This window comes from Sinocyclocheilus anshuiensis, unplaced genomic scaffold (genome assembly GCF_001515605.1).
Source record: "Sinocyclocheilus anshuiensis isolate Anshui unplaced genomic scaffold, SAMN03320099.WGS_v1.1 scaffold1139, whole genome shotgun sequence".
NCBI classification, from domain to species: Eukaryota; Metazoa; Chordata; class Actinopteri; order Cypriniformes; family Cyprinidae; genus Sinocyclocheilus; species Sinocyclocheilus anshuiensis.
In genome coordinates this window covers 114,639-125,503 of record NW_015547684.1, presented here as the reverse complement: position 1 = coordinate 125,503, position 10,865 = coordinate 114,639, and positions in this window count along the sequence as shown.

Here is a 10,865-nt window from a genome sequence, read left to right as displayed (position 1 = left end):
GATTTCTGAAGGATCATGTGACACTGAAGACTGGAGAAATGATGCTGAAAATTCAGCTTTGCATCACAGGAATAAATAAAATGTTACAATATATTACAATAAAAATTAGTTCTTTTAAATTATAATAATATTTCACAATTTTACTGTATTTTTAAACAAATAAATGCAGCCTTGGTGAGCATAAGTTTTCTTTCAAAAACATTCAAAAATCTTGGTGACATATCAAGGATTCGATAAATAAAATATACAAAGTAATATAGCATTTTATAATATGGTATTTTTATGCCTTTTAAGGACAATGTGGACCTGGTTAATCCAGATTCAGACTGTATGGGCAGTGTGAACGCAGATAATCCAGGTCAAGACCTTGACGTTAAATCGCACACTTATAATGACAGTCCTTGTCTTTCTTCTTGAGGTGAAATTGTTTTGCCTACGAAACAAACCAGGATCATTCCTGACCCTTTTTGAGTGTCAAATCGATCTTTCTAATAGAGGACACACCAACACCTAGTCCAGAGCCCCTTTTATACACATCATTCTCTGTCCTCTTCCATATGTAACTTAACAACATCTATTTTCTGAAAGTACCCATCTGTGTGACATTGAATGTTTGTGGAGTCTGACAGAAGAAAGCAATCAGAGTCTCCAAAGCAGATTCACCCTCATTGGCCTCAACATTATGTTCTGACACCCTGAAACCTCTAGGGTTGTGCGCCTAATTTCTGAGGTCGTCTCGCCGCTTGCTCCTTCTATTACTCAGAGGCAGTTGTAATCAATGGACCTTGCAACACTCAATTAGGGCTTAATTGGATTGGTGTGTGTTCCTGGTGAAACTGTCAGTCCCCTGTTCAATTGAGGAGACAGAGCTGATTATTACTGTTGACAAGACAAGTTGTAAGACACCGAGCTGGACGCAGCTGCTGCTTGTGTCAGGATAAACACCGCTTACACACACATTCGTTGTACCAGCGCTCTCTCATATCTCATTACACTCCGCTTTTGGAATCTGTAAGAAGTTTAGCAGTTTTGTAACATAATTTTTTACTTTTATTTATTTTAAGTTTACATTTTTTTATGTAGTACTTTCCTAAGTAAGCTTCATAACAGATATTCTACATAACAATTTTAGTGTAAATAAAATTTGTGTGATTATTTTAGATTTTTAATTAACTCTAAAAACTGCATGTATAATATAAGCCCACCCCACCAAAATATATTAAAAATATTCATTATTTTTGTTTTTAGAGCATATATAATATAATATAATATAATATAATTGTATGTAGTGTTTTATGAAGCTAGATGTCATATATATATGGAGAGAATTGCAAATTATATTATTAAATATAATATAATATAATATAATTACACTGTAATACTTTATGATGTTATATATTATGGATGTCAATATATACAAAAATAATTACAGTATTAGAAATTAAGTTATTTGTAGATGCATTTTAGATGCATATAAATATAATATAATATACAGTATATTTACATGCAATGTTTTATGATGTTATATAAAAATGGATGTCAATATTAGAAATTATATCATTTTTATATGTATTATAGAGCCTATAGAATATTTATATGTAATATTTTATGATTTTATATAAAGCTTGATGCATATATACAAACATGATGCCTCTATGACAGGAACAAGCCCAATTTAATTAAAAACTGTGGTGTGCTACACAGATACTGTATCACTTCATTAAACCATGGCACATCTCAAATAAATCACTTCACTTATTTAGTATATATTTTGTAACATTTTTTTTTTAATTTTCTTTTTGAAAGTTATTTTATTTTATGCAAGTTAAGGTTAATATAATATAATATAATATAATATAATATAATATAATATCATATTTTATGCTGTTATTTTAAGCTGGATGTCTACATCTATTACAAGAATTGCAATATTGGAAATTATATTATTTTTATATATATTTTACAGACTACAATATCATATAATATAAAATAATATAATATGATATATTTATATGTAATATTTTATGTTATATAATATTTAATGTGAATATATATGCAAAAAAGAATTGCAAGATTAGAAATGATATTATTTTTTATATATTTTAGATCCTATAACATTATTATTATTATTATTATTTAAAAAATGTAATTATAAAAGATTAGTGTATTTTATCATTAAGTTCATTCCTTTAAAAGCAGTAGGTTTGTTACTTATTGTTTGAATATATATATGAATGAAAAATGCATCAATGAATATATAAATACATTAATGTTCCAGTCGATGTCTTAACAGTGGTGTATATGATATTACATCTGTATATGGTTGCGTTTGCTTAAAATGACGAGATGTTAGCTGTGCATAGAGACATTTTCAGACATGATCTAGCTGCCTTGACAGCCGAGGTTGATTCGATTTTCTAAATAGTCTCTAGATATAAAAGAGGGGAAATCAATTTGAGTCAGTAGGGATGATTTGTTCTGTGATTTAGCATTGTTACGGAGGGCGCGAGCGTGGATTTATGGCACCGCTGTGTAATGAAGCCTGAGCTGGGTTAGGATCTACAGACTAGACTCTCTCTGACATGTACAAATCTGTCACTGCTTTATTAAAACAGCAGCAGTCTGCGTTCACAGAGACATACGCATGCGATCGCTCTCGCTCTACTAACACAGCAGCACACATCTCGCTGTCTAACTAGACCTTGATTTGGGCTGAGAGAGATGTCAGACTCCTTGCTTTTTATTCAGCTTGTGCTGTGGATGCATTTTTGGGGACGTTTTGTTGATAATTGACAAGAAATGTTGGAGCGAGGAATCAGATTTGGATATAATGCTTGGATTCAAACCTGTTTTTCCGAAATGAGCACCAAAGCTCAGTGCATCTGGATCATATCTAAACCATAATCTCTACAGGCCTTCATATGTAATTTAAACACAAAATTGGCCTTAAAACAAGATATTAAAAAAATTGTAATGCTCTAAAACATTACTGTATTGCTTTTTCACACAGATTGAGATTTGAGTACCAAGCTTTAAATACCAAGTGAATTGAGTTTCAGCCTGCGGTGAAGTGTTGTTCTCTTCTCATGCACTCGAGTGGTCAGAGTGTGAGGTTAAGGCTCCTTAACGAGGAGAGGCTGAAGAACATTGAAATGGACGTTTTCTTTAGTTACTCTTTGTTCTTGGCCGTGTACTCTCGCACAGCTCTCGTCTGTAATGCATTGGTGAGCTGTGTGTGCCACATCACGCCGTCTGCTGTGCCAAGACTTGCTGGCAGGAAACAGAGCATGATGCCTCTATGACAGGAACAAGCCCAATTTAATTAAAAACTGTGGCGTGCTACACAGATACTGTATCACTTCATTAAACCACGGCACATCTCAAATAAATCACTTCACTTATTTAGTATATATTTTGTAACATTTTTTTTTTAATTTTCTTTTTGAAAGTTATTTTATTTTATGCAAGTTAAGGTTATTATACGTGAATAAATGTAATTAGATTTAAGTTGATATATTAAAATAACTCAAACTAATATAACTATAATATAAATTAAGAAAAACTATATAGACATAGACATTTATAAAAAAAATAAAATTTGATGTATAAAAACAACTAAAACGAAAAAAACTAAGACTTATATATAACTATAATATAAATTAACATTATAGGCGTTTTAACTGACAAAAATTAAAATAACGCAATAAAACTAAAATTAAAATGAAAACAAATTTAAAATTATAAAGTATAACCATAAAACATAGTATCAGTGATACTAAAATAACACTTATGCATGTAAGTATAAAACTAAAAAGTTAATAAATATAGTTATATTTTTATGTTAATATTTTTATTAACTATATATTACTATACTTTATTTTATTTTAGAAGTAGTATTGCTTTTAATGTATAAATATTTACAAATAAAATTATTTTAAATATTTTATATTTTATGTATCATTTTATGAGAGTATCTCTTATTATTGGTGCTCAATTATTAATTATTATCAATAAGTCAGTTGCTATAAATATTACCCCTATATTACCCTACTCACCCTAAACATTTGAATGGTTAAAAAAATCACAGGAATAAATTACATTTTAAAATATATTTATTTATTTTAAATTCTATAGTTAATATTTAAAATGTTCTGTTTATATATATATATAGAGAGAGAGAAAGAGAGAGAGAGAGAGAGAGAGAGATTTTTGATATACAGTATATAAAATATTTTATTTAATATTTAATATATTTTACAATAAAAGTATTTATTTTAACTGTTTTATTTTTGGAGTCGTATCATTTATTTACGAGAATATCTATTTTGACTATAAGCCAAATTCATACTTGCACAATATATATTTACAAAATAAGAATATAATTATCTTTTTTACATTTGAACATCTTCGTTCCTCTGCAGCTCTGAGGGAGGTCTGTAAGGTGACTGTCCGTCTCCTGCTGTGTTTTCACGGTCGTCTCGACCTTGGCCTGTGCTCCTCTTTCTAAGCTCTTCAAAGACAGCTTGCAGCCATTTTAATAAGATCTTTCCTGAACAGAATAAGATCTATAGGCGTTTCTGTGGAGGTCTGTAGCTGCATATATACACCGGCTGTAAAGATGTACTCCAGCAAATTAGTGCTGTAATTAATGGCTGAAACTGATGGCTGCCCAGGGAGTATTTTGTGTGAAAGCTGTGGCGTGGACTGATTGTGTGTGGCTTTGCCTTTAGCGCATTCAGCTTTAAACTGATGATGGATGGATGGATTTGGCTTTTATTGTGAACATGTGTGAGAGAGATTTGGGGGTCAATCTGCAGTCATTTTAGCTCATTTATTACATTAGAAAAATGATGAGTAATGTACAAGAAAATAAACTCAGTATCATTATTAAAAAAAGCTTAACAACAAATATGTACTAGAAATATTATATAGAATTTTATGCATACCAGTGTTATATAGTTAACTAAAACCATGAAAACATATTTGTTATTTACAATAATTATCAACTTAAATAAAATAAAATATAAAAAAATATTTTGTATATTTTGCCAAAGCAACATTTTTTATTGTTTTATTTTAACTTGATATACAGGAATAACTAAAAATAAAATTGAAATAAAATTAATGTGTGTGTTTTTTTTTTAAAACATGATAATAAAATAATACAACTTTAACTAAAATTAAAATGAAAAATTATAATACAATATAAAAACTAGAAAATAATAACTGTAAAAATAGTATCCCAGTGATTCTTAAATAACACTGATGCATACTTATATAACAAATAAAAATAAAATAGTGACAAAAATATAAAGTGGTTTTTATTTACGTTATAAATTACTATAAATCATTATATTTTCGAAGTACTGTTGTTTTAATATATAATTTTAATATATGTATTTTTTTTTTTAAATAAAGATTAAAATTATTTTAAATATTTGTTCATTGTAATTGAAAAAAACAACAACTATTTACTAGAAGAAAAAAAATAAAAAATAAAATATGGACCAAAATATGTTTAGAAAAATAGACAATTATGGGAAAAAAAAAAATTATAATTCAGCTTTTTAATGTAGTACTTTGACTAGTAAATACATTTTCATAAAATGTTTTTTTATTTATAATGAAACTACGTTTATTCTTTCTTATGCACAAACGTGCATGATATTGAAAATGACAAATCAATTTGTGAAATTAAAATTTGACATTCAGGATTTTTGCTAATTTCATATTATCCTCACATTTAAACTAATGAACAGTCATTCTACATCAGTGTAATTAGTTGCAATGATGTTTCTCTAGTACAAAAATAACTAAATCTTCACTTGCTTATGCAAATATGGCACATTATGCATGCACACATTGGGACAATTATGAATATTGATTTTCCTTCCTCTTTCACATGGGGAAAATTACTAAGATTTGCTCCATGCAGTGTGTCTAATATAACTGCTTTTAGATTAAAGACTCAAAGACTTAGGGTTTAAAGACTAAGGGGTGAATAAAGGTCTCCTGTAGCGAACCGATGCGTTTTTGTAAGAAAAATATCCATATATAAAATGTTATAAACAGTGATCTCTAACTTCTGCTAACTGTCGCACATGTGTTCACGAGACAGTGGCGTTCCAGCGGATGACGTAGGACGTCATTTTAATTTTTGGGTGAACTATCCCTTTAAGACTCTTTTTTGCATTCTGTAAATAGTCAGTCAGGTCTTGAATAGCATTGGGGTGAGGAAATGATGACAGAATTAAAATTTTTGACTGAACTGTCCCTTTAAATGAACTTTATTGTGAGATTTTTACTGCATTTATTTTTAATGCATTGGTTTAGTCGGGATCCATATACTGTATTGTAGCCTTTCATGCACTTTTTTTTCGAAAGGCCAGCAAGACTATAGGTAAATGAAATATTCTCAGTATTTAGTTTTTGAAAATTTCATTTACACCGCAGGCAATACAGACTGAACATATGACTGCTATATGATTGATTTGGCACAATATTGTGGACTCTGTTTTGGCCATCTGGGATGGTCAGAATTAAATCTTGGCATCGGTTTGCTGGGAGTTTATTGTCAGTGTTTGAAGAAGACCCAATTTCTCAGTGATATAAGGCTGTGTGAGTCTTATCTCTGTGGGATTTCAACATCAGCCATAAAGCTGTAATTTTGTGTAGTTCAGAAAGCTAGTGTTGTGTAAATTTCTTTCTTTGTGGAAGGGGCTTATCGTCTTCAGACAGACTTCAGACAAAGGTTAGACGACAGAAACGATTGTTCTGTGTAAGTTCTGTGTAAATAATTATAATCTGTTGAATTTCCCATGGACTTTACATAGAACAGACTGAAGATAAAGTTCATCAACATAATATTAATTCCCCCCAAAATTGTCAACAGTTACTCATGTTGTTCCTAATCTGAACTTCTTTTTTCTGTGGATCACAAAAGAAATTGTGAAAAATGTTCACGCTTCTCTTTTCCATACTGCAAAAGTATATGGTTTAGTCATGGTTCTTGTCATTTGATGAAAATATTTTTTTAATTTAGTTAATACTTTGTGATGTTACACTGTCAGCCAAAAGTTAACATTATAATTAAGTTAAGAAATAATTAAGATTTTTACGTTTTTTTAGAAAGAATTTAAAATCACTGAGACTGCATTCATTTGATCAAAAACAAATATATATATAGTAAAACGGAACATTTTAAATATTACAATTTAAAAGAAATATTTATTTTTGTGAATATATTTTAAAATGTAATTTATTCCTGTGATGGCAAAGCTTTTTTTTTTTTGGTAACCATTCAAATGTTTAGGGTAAGTAAGGCAATATAGGGGTAATATTAAGTAGCAACTGATTTCACAATTTATAATAATTAATAATTGAGCACCAATAATAATCGATAATAATTAAGTAGCAAATCAGCATATTAGAATGATTTCTGAAGGATCATGTGACACTGAAGACTGAAAATTCAGCTTTGCATAGCATGAATAAATTACATTTAAAAATATATTAAAATAGAAAACAGTTCTTTTCAGTTGTAATAATATTTCACAATATTACTTTACTGTATTTTTGATAAAATAAATGCAGCACTGGTGAGCATAAGAGACTTATTTAAAAACATGAACAAATCTTAACCATCCAGTAGTATTTATTTATTTTTTCTTGGTCAATTTGATTCAAACTGAAATAGCATCTAATTTTAGAAAACTCATACGTTAACACAAAATCATATGGCTTCAGAAAACTAGAAATATAGCACACAGGTCGTCTTTCCATTCTTATTGGCATTGGTGATTGTACATTGCTCTGAAAGAAACAACACATCTTCAGTTCATCTCCAGCTGACCATGAGAAGACCCAGACAGCTGTTTTCAGACATGAAACCAATGCTTTGAAGCCAGAGAACAGTCAGCGCAATGTTTGTGAATGTCATCGTGATACAAATGACCCAACAGCCCGATGCTTTTCATCTGAGGGTCCCGCAGAGAGAGAGGAACCCGCCGTCCTCTCAGCCCCCTGCGGAGATCAATGACCCTCCATTACACCCTTCTCTGAGAAAACAAAGATCTGATACTGATGCCACGTATGGCTGGTTGCGCGAGTTGTAAATGAACTAAGGGCAAACAGTCATGATTTGTCACTGTTGATTTTACATGCAGCGTTTGTGTCACCATACTGCGGTGAGACCAAATAGATCCAAAAGACCAAGGTACCACTAGTAGTTTCTAGAAGTAAAGTAATGCATGGGGCCATTGTAAAGCATGGGAATGTGTGAATTGAGTAATTTCTGACTATTTTTGTCAGACATAAGGAAAACTGCATGGTGTTATTCCTTCCCTTTCCCTCACTGAGATCACGCAGAGAAATGCCTGGCAACAAATCCGACATGCGGCTCTGGTCAGACCACATAAACACACTACAGCAGTTAAAGCTTGTTTTGGGAGCTGCTTCAAATGAGCCCACAACTTTTCTGAAATTAGTCACGTCTGATCGCCATTTTAGACAATACAAAACTACAAAATGGTGTTATTTTATTGTATTTTATGACTTAAAAAAAGAAGTCATACTGAAGAAACTGACTTCAAATGAAGAGAAGAAAACGTCTCCAGGTTACGCATGTAACCATGGTTCCCCGAGGGAACGAGACGCTGCGTCGAAACGCTATGGGAACGCCTTCAGAATCACGTGTGTAATCATACCAATGGATGGATGAGACGTCACGGGCGGGTGACGTAGAGACCAGGAAGCTATAAAGCATTTCCGGTGAAACCGGCATCAGCTTCTAGGAATGAAGCAAGCTCTCGCAGGGATGCCGGAAGTATGGCACTGAGACGCAGCGTCTCGTTCCCTCGGGGAACCATGGTTACATGCGTATCCTGGAGACGCTCCCCTTCAGGAACTCGAGCTGCGTCGAAACGCAATGGGAACGACTATGCCCACGCCGTCAGACTTATAAATCCCTGCCTAGTGTGGAAGAGCACAGCTAGGGCGAGAGAACAGAGGAGCCCGGAGTGGCTTGCATAACTTGGCCATAGAACCTGACAAATGTGGGTGAAGCTGGCGATCGCCGCACCAAGAAGTGAAAAGCTTCCACTTCAGAGCGTACAGTTTTGTTGAATTTTTGTTCTGTTGTGTTTTTTGTTCATTTGTTGTGGTGTTTTTTGTGTTTTGTTTGGCTTTTTTCGTTTTGCTTTGTGGTGTTTTTTTTTTTAATTTTGTTGTGTTTTGTGGCTTTTTTGTTGTTTTGTATTGTGTTTGTGATATGTTGTTTTGTTATTTTTTGTTGTGTATAATTGTGTTTTTTTTTTTATTTAGTTTTTTTGCTTTGTGGTGTTTGTTTATGTTGCTTTGTTGTATTTTGTGCCATTTTTTGTTGTTGTTTTGATTTGTTTTTTTTGTTTTGTTGTTTTTTCTTTGAGGTGTTTTTTGTTATGTTGTTTTGTTTTTTGTTTTGTGTTTATTTATTTATTATTTTTTTTGAGTGTGTGTGTTTTGTTGATCCTTTTTTCGAGAATGACAGAAAATTGTGGGTTTATTGTTGAAGAATAAGAGGAACTGTAGGATCAGGAATCATTGCAAGCAAGACTTGAACCTGTGTCACCCACTTGAGGCCTGCAGCTCAGCCTGCTGCTCATGTGCCCCAAGGCTGTACCTCATTCCTAACAAAATGTTATGAATAGCTGCTTAAGTCTGACTTCTCTCACTGCAGCCTCACTGATAAGAGTTATAAATCCCTCACTGTCTCACACAGCTGTTCTCACTCTTTAATTTTTCCTCTCTATTTTTACAGAAAATGGTTTCCACCAGAATTCATATTAAATTGTTTACTTTTATAGTGGAAGATTTGCAGGCAGAGACTTTTTTCGTCGTGAGACAGTTTTTAGATTTTAGTCAGAGAGATTGCCAATTCAATACCTAGTTTGCAACAGTTCCTTTAAATATGGTGATCTCATTGTTTTGGTGAAGACTGATACAGTCTCTGAGTCATCTCTATTACCAGATATGAGTCGTCTCAGAAAGCCCAGTGGACATGGGACAGATGTGCTCATCTGGTTTTATGAAGAACTTTTTTATTCAGTGATACAGCTTGCACCCAAAGTATTATGCTCAGTGTCTCATTTATGAAACTGATAGCCAACTAATGACAGTATAATGTCTGATTGCTACTGTCATTGTGTGCAAAATCAATGACGGGAAGCATGTTACAAGAGTCTTCGGCTCTCCTTAGAGATATTTTATGGCATTCTGCTAATGAACATAAATGAAGTTTGTTTTATTAAACTGCTGTAATAGAGTAAATGGATTATGCTAAGTTATAAAGAATTAGCTATTTAAAGGGATCATTTAACCAATATTAAACATTCTGTTATTTACTCAGTTGCTCCAATTTCTAATTTCTGTGGAACAAAAAAGGAGATATTTCACAGCACGTCCAAGCAGCTCTTTTCCGTACAACGAAATAGGTTAGAAAAAAACGTATGTACTTTTATATAGTTGTTATTCTCTAAAATCCCTCCCCATACCATAGCTGTATTTTTTTTTTTATTATTTAGTTTTATTTATTCATTTACTTTTATTTATTTATTTACTTTATTCCCATACAACAAAATAGGTTAGAAAAAAAAAATTACTTAGTCATTATTCTCTAAATATCTACCCCATGCCATAGCTATCCAATGCTATAAATTTATTTAATTTGTTTCATTTATTAATTTGTTTAGTTATTCATTCATTCATTCATTTTTTATGCATATAGTTAGGTTTATTTATTTACTAGGTTAGGTTTATTTTATCTATCTATCTATCTATCTATCTATCTATCTATCTATCTATCTATCTATCTGTCTATCTGTCTGTCT